Below are 16,294 nucleotides of genomic sequence, written 5' to 3'. Positions count from 1 at the left end.
AGGATAGGTTATAATATGAAATTGTAATGAATAGGCTTAAAATGAATTTTATAGCGATAATTGTAATGTTTGGATGATTATGCCGAAAACTCGAGCCTTAGTCCTTTGATCAATCGATGTCACCAATTGTGTGATTGGTCACCATGATTGAACCCGCACTGCCGCAGGTCAGGGTTGCGGTAAAAATTCGGTTGGATGAAATTATTGTGTAAATTGGATAATTGGCCTTACTCTTGTTTTAGGCCATTTATTATGTTTTTATTTCACATATGTTGTTGGTTGATTTGAATGGTTTCTTATGTTGTAGAAACGGCCCTAGATTCCCTGAAACCTTTAATATTGTCAAGTTTGGACTCTTTGCCTCTCTTTTGGTTAATTGGGTGTCCTACTTGTCTTGTGTGGTGTGGGCTAAAGTATTCAACATGGGACCTAGATTGGTTTTATTTAGGTCCTAGGTGAGTATTTCGGCTTTCATCATAGATAGGCCATTATAGTCCTTGACGAGTGTATGTTCACTGCTTGATAGCCTCTGTGTTCCTGACTTGGTGGGTTTATATCCAAGTTGGGGCATGACCTCGTTACTTATTTTGATAGTAAGTGGTCAGCTTAAGTACTAGCCAACCCTTTGGTGGACTCCTTAGGGTACTCACTTTGTTTTAGAAAAATTGTGGGTCTTGGGTGCGGTGGTGTGTATCCGCATGTCTAGGTCTCCAGTGATTTTAGGCTAGGGTTGTGTTGTGTCTTGGCCATGTTTTGGTAGAACCTCTGAGCCATGATACCGGTTCGATTACCTTCCCTACCTCGTGGTATAGACTCGAGTTCTGAGTGACTATTGACCGTACTAAGAACTTATGCCTGTCTTTGATATATTGTCCTTTCTTGTTTGGTGATTTTATGAATTGTAATAGGTGAGATGCAAGCCGGTTACAATTGATAAAGTTTGGATTACTGCTTGTTATATGTTTCACATGATAGTTTAATTTGGTCAGTTTAGAGTTCACTTGTTAGAATATTTGATATCTAGATTATTTGTGATGTGGTTTACATGTTACGTTACATGTTACATTAAATATGACATTTCGTGGCTGGGAGGACTCGAAGTTACTCCCCACCGAATTGTGGCTTTCGTGTTTGTATAAAATGCGATTGACAAAGTTGATGATGATTAGATGGGGTCACGGGGAGCTAGTGAGCAAAAGAACATTGGACTTAGTTTGGCTATTTTGTAGTAAACCTTTAAACATTTGGTTGTGTTTATATTTTGAAGGGACATATGTCTCCCTCTCTTATTTTGGTTTGTATCACTTTATTCTCGCGACTTTAGCATGTTATGTAAATTAGGGTGTTAGTATTTGCAGGTTTTGGCACTCTTCATTTGGAAGTGTTTGTGGTTGGTTTAGAAAAGTTTTTAAAATTACAGGTTTTATCTGGTTGAACCAATTACAAACATATCCTGTCAGTTTTTCCGTAAAATTTTACGTGTTTATTTTACGCTAAAAATGAGGGTGTCACATAAAGACCATTCCAAAATTGTTGTACCAAGAACCACTCGCTAAGTCCATGATGAGGACATGAGCGACAAATTCCTTTGAACCGCTCCTAAGCTTCATACAAAGATTCTTCATCCCTTTGCTTAAAACCCGTAATTTGAGCTCTTAGCATGTTAGTCTTTTCCGGAGGGTAGAATGTTTTGTAGAAAGCTAGAGCCAACTTCTTCCAAGAGTCAATTCCAAGAGTAGCCTTATCAAGGCCTTTTGGTCGGACTCTCTTGAGAGGTTTAGTTTTCGGTACTTGTCGTTAGGAGCACCTAGACCAAAACACTATTTATAACTCAACAAACAACTCTACAATTAGTAAAGAGGCAAGTAAAGGTCGGATCCCAAGGGACGGGAATTGAGATGATATTTTCAATTGCAACTAGCGGTGTCTAGGGGTGTCACAATTTGGGGTTTGAATAGAAGATCACTAAACTAAATAGCAATGAAAGTAAATAAGCAAGATGATTAAAAAGGGGTGTAAACAATTGATAAAAGGCACTAGGGTGTCATGGGGTCATAGGGGATTCATGGGAATTGATCATACAAACATATTCTCAAATTATAAGCAAGCAATTATTGTTGTGATGGACCGAGTTGGTTTATATCTTACAATCCTAGGAAAGTTTGGATCCCGGAGCCGAATCGATTAGATTGTACAACACCTACAAGTCGACTTAATCTTCCCTACTCAACTATATGTATGGTCTAATGAGACTCGAGTTGGTTTATGTCTTACAAGTCTCATTGAAAAGGTAAGTGATGGGTAAATAATGCAAGGATTCATAGGCTCGCATTTCATCAAACATAACATGTGCATAAGTTGAGATCACAACAAGAAAGCAAATAAACTATGAAAATATATTAATTTAAGCATGAATCATCCTCCATGTTGGTTTCCCCTAATTACCCATTAACCCTAGCTAAGGAAACTACTCACTCATTATCATGTTGAACATGCTAGCAAGGTTGTCAATCATACCAACAAAGTAAAACATGATGAATAAATGAAGATGATTAACAATAATTTAAAAGAGATTAAGAGAATTATACCTACTAATGATTCCAATAATAAAGCAAAGAATAATAGAAGTACTTGATGATTGATTGGAAGGTTGTCAATCTCCCAATAATAACCCAAATAATCTTCAATTACCTAAAATGAAAGATGAACAAAAGAGAGATTAAGGAAATGAGATTTGTATTAAGACTTGATTAAATGTTGATTACAAGATTAAAGAGAGATTAGATTGATATAAACTACATTAGAGATTGCTAAGAAGAACATGATAATCTAATTAGACTAATGGGGTATTTATAGTGGGAATTAGGTGCACAAATTAGGGTTTACTAAGGGGTTAAATGACGATTAAGTCCTTGAGGAATCGCTCCTCTCAGAAAAATATGCGAGTCTCCTTTTTGCTAGTCTTTCCCGAGGTATGCACATCCTTCATAGAACAAGTAGAAGTCGGATTAGCTGTCACACAATCCGAGCGTCCAGAGCACGGGACGGGCGGATTGTGGGTCTTTTGGACGAGCGGATTTATGGGGTGGACGGGCGGATTGTGGTCCTTTTGGACGAGCGGCCTTCTGGGGAAGAAGCTCGGATTGCTTGTCTTGGACGGGCTGCTTCTTCCTTTCTTCTTTTCTTCCTTTCTTTTCATATAATCCTTGAGGATTTCCTCGGGGATGCAAGGATCTTTTCTCATCATTGCCCATCTACTATAGTGTGTACAAAGGCCTTCTAGTCTTGTCTTCTCTTTGATACTTGGTCATTGAATTCAATCAATTTAGCTTTATTTTGCCATGAAAATGCAAGGTTTGCACTCCCTTCCTACCAAGGGATCAAAAACTCAAAGAATATGCAAAACAAAGGACTAAAGACAATAAATGACCCAAATATGCACTAAAAAGCATGGGAACAAGGCTAATTCGGGGACTGAATATGCTCAAATTATGGTCACATCAAATATCCCCAAACCGAACCTTTGCTCGTCCCGAGTAAAGAGGTGACAAAGACTAGGACCATTATTTAAACTAACCTAATAGCATAGCCGATATGAGACAATTAGCGGGTCTCACTCCGCCCCTTCAACTCACAACAAGACAACCATGAGGTAGGATGCCTTCTTGCAAGGCAAGGTGGGTCTTGCCAAAATGGTGACACATCCAAGCATTAAAGCACATAAAACAAGTAATGGATGCATATACAAAAATGAATAGCCACTTTCCTCATCTAAGTGGCGGAAATTATCTACAAGGGAAGCAATTCAAGGGTACGCAATCCTTCATAGATGCAATTTTTTCAAACTACTAAGCCTAGAAGGATACCAATAAATCACCTCCAAGTTGTGTCAAGTTAGGGTACCTTTGTCCTCAATCGTTAAATGCTTTTGTCAAGAATAGACTCCCTATGGTGTTAGAAACACTGGAGGATCGCGGAATTCCCCCTCTTGCCTAGACAAGAAGAAGGGTCGTCCCCTCTCTACCATGTACAAAAATGGATACGATGGATAAAGGGATCGATAGATATTTGAGTTTCATTCGGGAGTTTGCTTTTGTTGTTTGTTTTTCCCCCCAATTTCTTGTGGCATATAACATTTGAGAACACTTGCTTGCCATTTCTTTTGATTTTTGGCATTTCAATACTTGACAACTTTTAACTTTTTGCATTTTCTTTTGAACATTTTCAAAGTCACCCCATATGTAGTGAGGGTGGCTTATATTTGAAGCATAGGAGTCTATTTTTGATCCTCTTTACATTTGATGCATTTTGCAAACTTTCTTTCACTTTTCATTTCATTTATTGAACTCAAATCAATTTCTTTTTGTGCCCATTCCCTTTGATGAGAAAAATGTGGTAGAACATGGATGATGGATGCATGGTTTCAAGGGTCACCTTGGAAAAAACGGTAGTCAAGGAGTTATCACACCACAAGGTACTCTTGACTAGGCCTTAATCCATGGGTCAAAGGATACTAGCATGACACATCCTAGGGTGTTTTACAAGTATTCTAACAGGCAAAGTCTGAAGAAGAAAAAGCATCTAATAGGGCCTATATACACTTGTCAAGCTTCCCAAGTAGACGGTTTCGCAAAATTTTCTAACATGCAAACTACATGCCATGATGCAACTAACATATATACATCCTAATGCATATGATTCTACCAACTAATATGCCATATAATCTAAATTCAAGTCCTAAATTCACATTGTTTATACCGCATCAATCAAAATAAAGCCACATAGTCATTAATATAAAGAGGAAAAAGGAGATTGGAAAGATCATACCATGCGGTCTTCAATATCCTCATGTCTCGGATATGGCGTAGTCGATCAATGTGAACAAGGATAGACAAACATAATATATACAAGTCTACACTACAAAGGAAATGAACTTGTTTTTAGATTTTTCAATTTTTCAATTTTTTTGATTTTTCGAAAAAGTTAAGTTAGAATTTCCCATCCCCACACTAATATGGGCATTGTCCTCAATGACCAATATGATAGGAAATTATGCAAGTATGATGCATTATTTCTATACTAAATGCAAGCTATACTAATCTACACTACATGATGCATGGGTTTTTGTTTACGACGGAGAGCGTAATTTAGATTACCTCTCGTTGCGTATGCATGTACTTCCCCAAACCGAGATAGACATTATTTCTAATGTCTTAAATTTTGGGGTAGTTTATGCACACAAGATGCAATGCATGAAACTATATATTATCGTTTTGGATTTTTCAAATGGGAACAATAAAAGAACACCTCAATGTGGCCGAGGTGTTAGTCCTCATGTTGCTAGGACTCCCAAACTATGATCAAGATAAAAATAAAGAAAACAAAAAAAGAAGTAGACAAACCTCAAGAGGGTAGGAGCCTCCAAAGTTTGCTAGTCCTCCACCATATCATCATTGTCATCATTTTCCTCCATAAAAGCAGACTCATCTCCACTCTCATCTTACTCACTTCCTTCATCATCTTCATTAGCCTCTTCTTCTTCTTCATCTACCTCTTCATCAACACTTTCATCATCAACAACCTCATCATCGACATTCTCATCTTCACCCGGTCTTTCACCCCTAGATATGCTTGGAAAGAAGACTTCCCTATCCGCCCAACTAGGCAAAGGACATGAAGGATCAAGTAGTCCTTGCCTAGCTAAATGAAGGAGGGGTGGATATTGGGCCAAGTATGCATCTACTCGATCATTGTAAGCTTGTTTATGCATCTCTTGCAAAAGTAGAGTCATGTAGTCATTGCCCACTTCAACATCTTTAGGTTTGAACTCTTGATATTTGAATGGATAGGGTGGTGTGACAATGGAGGAGGAGGGCTCTTCAATCTCGCCCCTTTGTTGACGGATGATGTACTCGGCGCCGTTGGAGAGTGGAAGAAGGTAGTTTGTTCGATGAGCACTTAATCGGCATATCTTGGAAGGCAAAGTGAAAGATCTAGCATCATTGGTTAGCCACCCATAGTTGGTGTCAAGAGAGTTATGCTTGACCCATTTGTACTTGTAAATCATGGCATCCATGTCAATGAGATGACCCCCTTTGATCGCCACATAGGTGTTATCCTTGTTGAAATTTGCGTCAAAGTGCTTGGCCAAGAGAATAACTAGACCTCCATCTACAATATGAGCGGTGCCTTCCTTACCACAATCAACATTAAGCCATCTTTCCATCAAAAGCCTTAGAGCATTGTAAGGCTTAGTGAATTCCCTTCCAACATTTAAGGCCGACTCAAGTAGAACACAATCGAGCTTTGTAAAGTGATTAGTGCCTTTTCTTGCAATTATAGTGTTCCCGATGACCTTGTGCCACACTCTAATGCCCGGATGGTGGACTAATAGAGCGCGACATGCATGAAAGCTCATAAATTTCTTCCCGGAAATCGCCTCCCAAAGAGGAGCGGGGTCATACTTTTCGGGCATCTTGTGATAATATGGTGTATCACTAAGGCCTAATGCTTTACTCATAACATCAAAGGTGATGCGCCTATTCACATTGGCAAGGCGAAACTCGATGTATTCTCTAGTCTCTACCTTAGTCACTTTCAATGAACTTATGAATTCCAAGGTAAGGGAGGGGTATGTCAATTCTCTTGTAGTAAACAATTTTCCCAACCCCATGGCTTCAAAGAAGGCTTTTGTTTGTTCAAGGACACCCAATTTGTTCAAGGCATCTTCACAAATGAATTTGGTGGGCAAAATGGCTTTCTTAGCATACTTGGCAAATGTATTCCTATGGGAGTTAGAAATGAAAATTACCTCCGGATAGTTGGGTAATTGAGCGATTTCCGGAGTTAATGTTGTTGTTGCTTCCAAGGGAGGATCTTGTTGTTGTTGAACTTCTAAGTTTGCACTAGAAACCACTATAGCCATTGAAGCTTTCTTTGCTTGAAGGCTTTGTTGCCTTTTCGAAAGTGTCTTTGCCTTGAGTGCCTTTGTTGCTCCTTTTGTTCTTGCCATTGTTGATTATACCAAGAAAAGATTGAAAATCTTCAATTTCTAATTATACCCAAATCGATTTTAAGATGAAAGGATTTGTCTTTGTGTTTCTAAAATCGACTCAAAGGTTGAAGATTTTGGTGCTTGGATTGATTATTGTTGAAAAAGGAGTGATTAATTGTTGTTGTAAGGAAGTTTGGATTTGATTTTGTTGAATTTGGTTGAGGAAATTTTGTTTTTGGTGATGGAGAGGATGAGGGTTTTGGGGTTTATGGGTAGTGTTTGAATGTTTGAATAAATGAACTGAATGTGGGAAGGGGTATTTAAAACACCCAAAAAATTCAAAACTGCAGGGGGAAGACTAGCGGATTCCCTTCGGGACGCTCGGATTCTGCTCAATTTGGCTTCATGAAAACTCACCTAAAGACGAGCGTCTTTCAGTGAAGACGAGCGGATTCTTCAATTCAGGACGAGCGGATTCCCTTAAAGACGAGCGGATTCTCTTACACCAACTTTGCTAAATCTGCACTGGCAAAAAGACGAGCGGCCAATTTCAGACGAACGTCTTCTCAACTGGGACGCTCGGATTCTCTAACAAACCAAAATTTTTCATTTTGCAGCTCATTTGGACGGACGGATTCTTCCATAGACGCTCGGATTCCTATAAGACGAGCGGATTACCCAAAAGCCGCTCGGATTCCACCTGGTCTACCCGGATTCAGGACTATCCGTGCACTTGCATATCCCGTGTCATTTTCATTCTTCAAATCTCGTGTTCTTCATTGTAGGGGCACAACAAAGGCATGAATAGCCTAGGCAATTGTTATCTCCACACTAATTTAAAGCACTACACATCAATAAAATCATTAGTCCCTCCCTCACTTCTCTAAAAAATGATGAATATCTTGATCAAGGCACAAAAATCCAAAAATGACAAAAATGCAATGTAAGAATTAAAAGGCAAGTTAAGGAGTTAGAAATATTTATAAATGGTGGTTTGGAGAGGACTCCACCAAACTCTCATCCTTAGAGAGATGTCATGGGGGCATGTTCAAGGTGTTGTTGATGTTACTCAACACCTTGAAGAAGTAGTCAAAAGCTTGTTCATTATCATGATAAAGATCTTCAATAGATATTTGCACTTGTTGTCCTTCATGTTGGTCTTGATCGATAGCATTACCAATGTAGGGATTGAAAATCCCTTCAAACTCATCGTCTCAAAGACCACAAACTTCGTCTACTTGATCATTAAAAATCTCTTGAGTTGATAGAGACAACTCTCCTCCTTTCTTGTTTTGGCCAATGAGGCCATCCTCTTCACTTGTCATGGGTGAGCTTTTCAAGCTCTCTTTGTTACAATTCTCTTGCTCTTTTGATGGAGCATCCTCAACTTTCTTTTTCCATTGGAATTCCGACTTCTTCCTCTCATCCTTCCGTCTATAATGATCAACCATAAAACATGGTTCATGCAAACGAGGGGCTCTCATGGTCTTGTCAAGATTGAAATTATGCTTTCATCTCCCACTTGTAGAGTGAGCTCTCCATGCTTCACATCTATCACCGCACCCACGGTGTGCAAGAAAGGTCTTCCTAGAATGATTGGAATACTGGAGTCTTCTTCCATGTCAACAATGACAAAGTCCACCGGGATGAAAAATTTCCCAACTCTTACGGGAACATCTTCCCATATCCCTAATGGTGTCTTCGTCGATCTATCGGCCATTGGGAGTGTGATATTGGTACATTTAAGCTATCCCATCCCTAACCTTTTACTCACCGAATACGGCATAACACTCACACTAGCCCCTAGATCACACAGGGCTTTGTTGATCGTTGTGTCGCCAATGGCACACGATATTGAGAAGCTTCCCGGATCTTTAAGTTTCAGAGGTGAACTCCCTTGAAGGATTGCACTACTCACCTTAGTGAAGGCGATAGTCTCAAGCTTCCGGATCGACTTCTTTTTCGTAAGGATGTCTTTCATGTACTTTGCATAGGCCGACACGTGAGTGATTAATTCCGTGAAAGGAATCGAGATTTCCAAATTCTTCACAATTTCCATAAATTTTCCAAGTTGGTCATCAAATTTGGGCTTGGCTTGACGACTTGGAAAAGGAAGTCTAATCACAATGGGTTCCTTCTCCTTGGACTTGTCTTCACTTTTCTTTGAAACTTCTTCTTTTGATGGTTCTCCATCCTTGGAGTTTTGCACAACTTCTTCTTTGTCACTAGCTTCCACCACCTCATCCTCAACTTGCTTCTTTAGTGCTTCATACCTCGTACCACTCCTCAAGTGAATGGCACTAACCGTTTCATGTCTCGGGGGATTACCTTGAGGTGGTAACTGTCCCTTTCGTCTTTATGAGCTTGAAGATGCTAGTTGAGTCAATTGGGTTTCCAACATTTTGGTGTGGGCTAGGATGTTGTTGATGGTGATTTCCTTTGCTTGACTATCCTTTTGCATTTGAGTGAAAAACTCTTGTTGATTCTTTTGCATTTGGAGGACCGCTTTTTGAACATCAAAACCTTGGTCATTTTGTTGATTGTATGGAGTTTGATTTTGGTAACCTTGATTTTGGTTGTAAAAGGGTCTTTGATTTTGGTTTCTCATGGGAGGTGGGGTGTATATTGGTTGAGAGTTTTGAACATTTTGGCTTTTGTATGAGAGATTTGGGTGGAATTTGGTGTTTTCAGTGTAATAATTTGAATAAGGGGTACCACTCTTGTATGCTTGAAACGCATTCACTTGTTCATTTGTTCCCCTACATTCACTTTGGTCATGTCCCAAAGTTCCACAATTCTCACATATCCCACTTGAGATTGATGAAGATGCCGTCATGACATTAACATGATGCTTTGGTGATTTTGAGGCTTCTTCAAGTCTAGCCATAGATTTTTCGAACTTCAAATTGATGGTATCAATGTGAGCACTAAGTTGAGCACCTAATTGAGTAATAGAGTCCACTTCATGCTTTCCTCCTCTAGTAGCCTTGCGAGGTCTACTATATTGTGAATTATGGACCGCCATTTCCTCAATCTTGTTCCAAGTGTGATTATCGTCAACTTCGGTGAACATACCATTTGATCCCATGTTGAGAATGTTTCTTGAGTCTTCATAAAGACCATTCCAAAATTGTTGTACCAAGAACCACTCGCTAAGTCCATGATGAGGACATGAGCGTCAAATTCCCTTGAATCGCTCCCAAGCTTCATACAAATATTCTTCATCTCTTTGCTTAAAGCCCGTAATTTGAGCTCTTAGCATGTTAGTCTTTTCCGGTGGGTAGAACGTTTTGTAGAAAGCTAGAGCTAATTTCTTCCAAGAATCAATTCCGAGAGTAGCCTTATCAAGGCCTTTAAACCATTGTTTTGCGGTGCCAATTATAGAAAAAAGGAAATAAGACCCATCGAATTTGGTCTTGAGTTACACCGGTTTGAGAAATCGCATCACAATAGTCGCAAAAAGCTCCATGTGAGAGTGAGGGTATTCACTAGGCATCCCCCCAAAGTGTTGTGGTGTGGGAGTACCATTGGGTAGGTTCTCCTCGGTTGGTACGGAATGTGATGAAAATTTAGGCATTGTGGGTTGATTTTGTGTTGGGTTCTCCTCACCTTCTCTTGCAAAAGGTTTGGCGAACTCAATAGTGTTTGGTTGAATATCTACAACCTCACCAATACCTCTCAAAGTTCTCCTAGCAAGTCTTCTATTGTTTGTCAAAGTCCTTTCAATTTCGTGATCAAAGGGTAACAAGTTACCTTGTGATCTTCTAGACATGCAGAATATCAAACAACTCGAAAATAATTAGAACAAACTTTGAGGAGTTTTACTTCCCCAAGGCAAAGAAAGACACAACTAATAACAATCTAAGAAAATCTAAATCAAGTTAAAACGGCGCCATTTTTGGTAGGACTCTCTTGAGAGGTTTAGTTTTCGGTACTTGTCGTTAGGATCACCTAGACCAAAACACTATTTATAACTCCACAAACAACTCTACAATTAGTAAAGAGGCAAGTAAAGGTCGGATCCCAAGGGACGGGAATTGAGATGAGATTTTCAATTGCAACTAGCGGTGTCTAGGGGTATCACAATTTGGGGTTTGAATAGAAGATCACTAAACTAAATAGCAATGAAAGTAAACAAGCAATATGATTAAAAAGGGGTGTAAACAATTGATAAAAGGCACTAGGGTGTCATGGGGTCATAGGGGATTCATGGGAATTGATCATACAAACATATTCTCAAATTATAAACAAGCAATTATTGTTGTGATGGACCGAGTTGGTTTATATCTTCCAATCCTAGGAAAATTTGGGTCCCAGAGCCGAATCAATTAGATTGTACAACACCTACAAGTCGACTTAATCTTCCCTACTCAATTATATGCATGGTCTAATGAGACTCGAGTTGGTTTATGTCTTACAAGTCTCATTGAAAAGATAGGTGATGGGTAAAAAATGCAAGGATTCATAGGCTCGCAATTCATCAAACATAACATGTGCATAAGTTGAGATCACAACAAGCAAGCAAATAAACTATGAAAACATATTAATTTAAGCATGAATCATCCCCCATGTTGGTTTCCCCTAATTACCCATTAACCCTAGCTAAGGAAACTACTCACTCATTATCATGTTGAACATGCTAGCAAGGTTGTCAATCATACCAACAAAGTAAAACATGATGAATAAATGAAGATGATTAACAATAATTAAAAAGGGATTAAGAGAATTATACCTACTAATGTAATACCCGCCCTTTTAGAGACCCTTTGACCAGCATTGACTGACCTTGGGAGCGGTAATAGTCCTTAGAAGTGCGTGCCAAAGTTACCTTGGGTTGCGAGTTATGTGTGGTACTCGATAGAGTAGAGGCTACTCGATCGAGTAGCTTGGATACTCGATCGAGTAGGGGGACACTCGATCGAGTAACGGGTTTTCAGCGAGGGTTTATAATCGCGTTTTGTTAAATCCGCAAATCATTTCTGCCTCATTCCTTCGGATCCTTAGGTCGCCTCTTTCCCTTCCCCTCACCATATAACCTCCATGGAAGCCTTTGAAGGTTCTTGTGCCATAGGAGAGCATAGCTTGAGTCGGGTAGCGGTCTTTTGCCAGGTTTCTTCTTGTAGGTATGTCGTCATCATCATCCGTATCCTTGTCTTTGCAGTTAGGGTTTGCTTGGTAGTGATAGATGATTGTGTTGTGGATATAGGTGTTGCTTGATTGCTAGATATTTCGTATGTTGGCATGGAGTGGTTGCAGTTATTTAAAGGTAGGTTCGCCTACTCAGTTTCTGTGGATAGTCTAGTGTGTCGATTGTCGTGTCATTGTTGTTGTATTGTGGTTGTGTTTGTGTGGCAGCGTATATGCGGTAGTCAGTTGGTATATACAGTTTGTTGGTTGTGGTTGTATTGCAGCTGTCTGTGATTGTTTGTCTCTGGTTCTCGAGGTGCGTCCTCGGCTGAGTGGAGTCACTTGCGGGAGTGGCTTCACGCCCTAGTTTCGCTCTCCGTGGAACCCACCACGGGAGGGGATGAGCACATTAATGGGACAGGGTTATCGCTCGGTATGATGAGCGGGGATTTGGTGGGTACAGCTGCGGTCCCCCACTGGCAGGGCTGGTCCAGTGGACAGTCAGTGACGGAGATTGATTGGAGTGGGTGTGCTTGTGTGTGTGTTTGATTGTGTTTTGTCGTGTTGATAGATGTTGTTGGTTTTGTCATGTCTTATCTCAGTATTGACCTTGTGTGGTTGTCTTGTTGTTTTATGTGTCTGCCGTGATCCCTTATGGTGAGCAGTCTGTCTTAGTAGGTGCTGATGTCGTTGATAGCTGGAGTTCGGGCAGGGATGAGTCTTCACGAGATTTGATAGTAATAGAGTGTAGCCAATGAGTTGTACCTTTATTTTGTTAAGTTGGTTGTAACGCTTGTAATATAACTATAATTGTTCTTTTATCGACTTTTGATGATTACTTACCTCGAGAAACCGAGATGGTAACGCCCTTATATGCTAAGGAAGGCCTAGTTAAGGCTCCTCTGGATATGGGGGTGTTACAAAGTGGTATCAGAGCGACGATTTTGGAACCTGTAACCAATAATGAAAATAATGAACGTAGTGAGTCTAATAAAATGAACCTGGTGTATGTATGATGAGAGCCCCAGCTGATGCTAGGTTTTGGGTGAGTAGACACCCTCATTTAAAAATCTTGGCCTCATTGTACTTAAGCCAGTCACTGGGTATGGGGATGTGGAGTCCGTGTGTATGTCTAATGTGTATGTTAATTTCGTTGGAACTACCTGTGGATGAGTTTTGTTGAAGTTGGTATAAGCATGATGGTCGCACTTGAATCGTATATGGTGAAGTTCGATAGAATTAGTGAGCTTATGCGATGTAGGTTTTTTTAATAGAAACGCGTGAAAGTGCGGGCGTGTATGCTGTAATATGAAAGGTGGACGTGTTGGTGTTTACTTTAAGTTGTTAGTAATAGCGAACCTATATGAGTTTATAATTTCTACCGTAGCTATAATGATGATAGTTAAGGAAGTGTTGAGATATAGTACGAGAATTGGTAATTAGTGATGCATATATACAATGCTTGGTGATTGAAACTTTCCGCTTGCGTAGTGTTTAATTGTGTGGAATAATTTGTTTATATTGGAACTTGTTTATGTAGAATGTACTTGGATGACATGAGAATAATTATCGTTAAATATATGGTTTGCATTAACATGAGAATAAGCCGATAACAATATGGTAAGACGAGTTTAGATATGATATAATGACGTGATTATGTATATGGATGACTCGAAAGCAGGTAAACCGAGTTGGGTAAATTTGTTGTAGCGTAATATGACATGAAGCTTATCTGATGAGACGGTATGATATGCTTGAGTTGTAATGTTAATACATGAGTAAGTATGATAACTAGTGACGAATTCCGAACATAGTTTGGAATCGACACGCGATATTGTTTTTGCAGGAATCTTCAATTTATCTCGTATTTCTGACCGAGTACTCAACTTTACTTGACCGAGTGCGAGTGCTTATTAGACCGAGTAGACCTCACTCGATCTAGTTAGGAAGCTATGACGTCGGGATGTAGAAATTTTATGCAGTTACTCGACGAAATAGCACCTACTCGATCGAGTAGAGGGCACTCGATCGAGTACCCTAGGCACTCGATCGAGTAGGCTACAGTACAGAGCCTCTTACGGGTTTCTTAAAACCCTTAATTATTCTTATGCCTCTCATTCTTTCTGCTTCTATTCGAACCCTAAGCCCTAAATCTCTCACAAAACTCTCCTCTCTTCTTGTGTTGGTGGTGATTAGTTGGGTTGTTTGCTTGTTAACTTCGTTCTTTTACTTTCCATCTGATCAAGGTATGATTTTCTTCCCTATTTACATGTTTTTATTACTTTGAATTTGTTAGAATGATGGTGTAATCTGGAATTTTCGATTTATATGAACATAAATTGCTTGTAGTTGTTGTAATATGATTCACATGCTTCCCTTCCATGAATGTTGGTGATTAATTGCTGTAGAATAGCCTAGAAATTGCAAAATAGGGGACGAATTTTTCTAGGGTTTGCAAAATCAAAATTGATTTTTGGTTGTTTTCTACATGTTGGATGATGAAATTGAGTACTATATGTTACACATACCATGTTAGAAGTTGGATTTTGGTGATTTTCATCTTAAAACTTGCCTTAAAACTCCGTCTTAAAAGAGCCCCAAACTGAAATTCGTTTTCTATATTTGGGATTTAGTGTTGGATATGAATTTATATACAAGAGATGAACTTTAGTATAGTAATGGTGATGCAAATTCTTGATGAATATGTCAATTTGTTACAGCTGTAGAGACCGTCTGATTAGTCCAATTGAATTGTTTACTTCTAAAGTTGAAGGTCGATGATGACCTGTTTTAAGTTGTCTTTCTATGAACATTTCACATGTTATTAAGTATGTATATGAAGTAGCATGTGAGCCAAGCCATGATAGCTTAATTGATTGAGTAAATTATGTTTATTAGGTTAAACTTTTCACAGCCATAGAGATCGTCTGAATGCCATAAACTGAACTTATACATATCAAATTGGGAATTTGTTGGTGAAAGTGTGTACCTAGCTGAGTATTCAAGGTTCAATTGTATGAATTATGTGCTTTACATGCCTATGCAAGTTTGTTTAAATTGTATGCTGAAACAGATGCCGAGACTAAACATAGGGACCCGTCAGAGTAAGAGGGGAAGGGCTTCACAGCCCGAGCTTGGGGAAGGTAGTGGACCCGTAGTACCCGCGGTACTGGAGTACCTTTCGGTGGTGTTTGTAGATATTAAGCAGAGGGAGCGATTTGTGGCGTTACAGAAACGCAAAATGAGGCCTACCCGTTGTGTGGATACCACACTTCTTACTGACTTGGGAATTAAGACGGATGTCCGTCACATCTTTGAGACTTTGGGATTTACGGGGTTGTATCGGCTGAGGAAGCATTCTTACCCTTTTCTTACCTTGGAGTTTATGAGCTCATTTAATTACGAGCCAGCTGCACAAACTGTTGAGTTTCGGTTGATGAACACCAGTTTCTTGTTGACCATGGACCTTTTTGCGTCTCACCTTGGGTTGGCCAAGCCTCCCAAGGATTCCATCAGTGAGATCCCTTCGAGTGCGGTGTGCGCCTAATGCCTTGTCTTACCGGAAAGCCAGCTCCCACCTCAAGCAACATGTTGATTAATGATGTTCAACATGTTACCTTGAGGATCTTTCTTCGTTCTATCTCGAACCTCCTTTATGATAGACCGGATATTAGTAAACTGAACAATCATGAGATGTTGTTTCTGATGTCTTACCTCAACCCGGAGCGGACCGAGAGGGTGTTCTTTAATTCTCCTGCCATGGTTTATGCTGGCCTTGCCTTGATGGCAACTTCCACTACCCGGTACTTGAGTTGTGGTGCTATCGCCACTCGGCTAGCTGAAAAGCTAGCCTTCTTTGAGGCTTCTTCTTAGTATGTTCCTCTGGCTACACCGGTGCCTATTATGGACCGAGACTACTACCTCGACCTGTAATGGTTGAGAACTTTAGTTGATGGCAGCCTAGCTTGGAGGGTGTGGGGCATGAGCTGGATGAAGATTCCGGCTCCTGAGCACCTCCCACCGACAGAGCCGTTAGACCCGGTGGTAGTAGCTGTGGACTCCGATGAGGAGGAGGAGGATGATGATGGACCTTGACAGTTGAGGACGTACCTCATTGATGACACGATCCTCCAGGTGATGCCCGAGCCGAAGAATGGGGAGAACGCGGCAGCA

The 16,294-nt window shown here is 40.0% G+C and overlaps 2 non-coding genes across 2 annotated transcripts; both read left to right on the top strand.

Annotated features, from left to right (window-relative positions):
- The first annotated feature begins 1,555 nt into the window (after nucleotides 1-1,555).
- LOC141624126 (small nucleolar RNA R71) lies at nucleotides 1,556-1,662 on the top strand. Its single transcript, XR_012533937.1, has one exon. It is a non-coding gene; the product is annotated as a small nucleolar RNA R71 (small nucleolar RNA).
- Nucleotides 1,663-10,149: 8,487 nt separating this feature from the next.
- Nucleotides 10,150-10,256, top strand: LOC141625835 (small nucleolar RNA R71). The gene has a single exon (XR_012535585.1). It is a non-coding gene; the product is annotated as a small nucleolar RNA R71 (small nucleolar RNA).
- Nucleotides 10,257-16,294: the final 6,038 nt, after the last annotated feature.

This window comes from Silene latifolia, chromosome X (assembly GCF_048544455.1).
Source record: "Silene latifolia isolate original U9 population chromosome X, ASM4854445v1, whole genome shotgun sequence".
In the NCBI taxonomy this organism is placed as follows: Eukaryota; Viridiplantae; Streptophyta; class Magnoliopsida; order Caryophyllales; family Caryophyllaceae; genus Silene; species Silene latifolia.
This window is presented reverse-complemented; position numbering and strand designations above follow the sequence as displayed.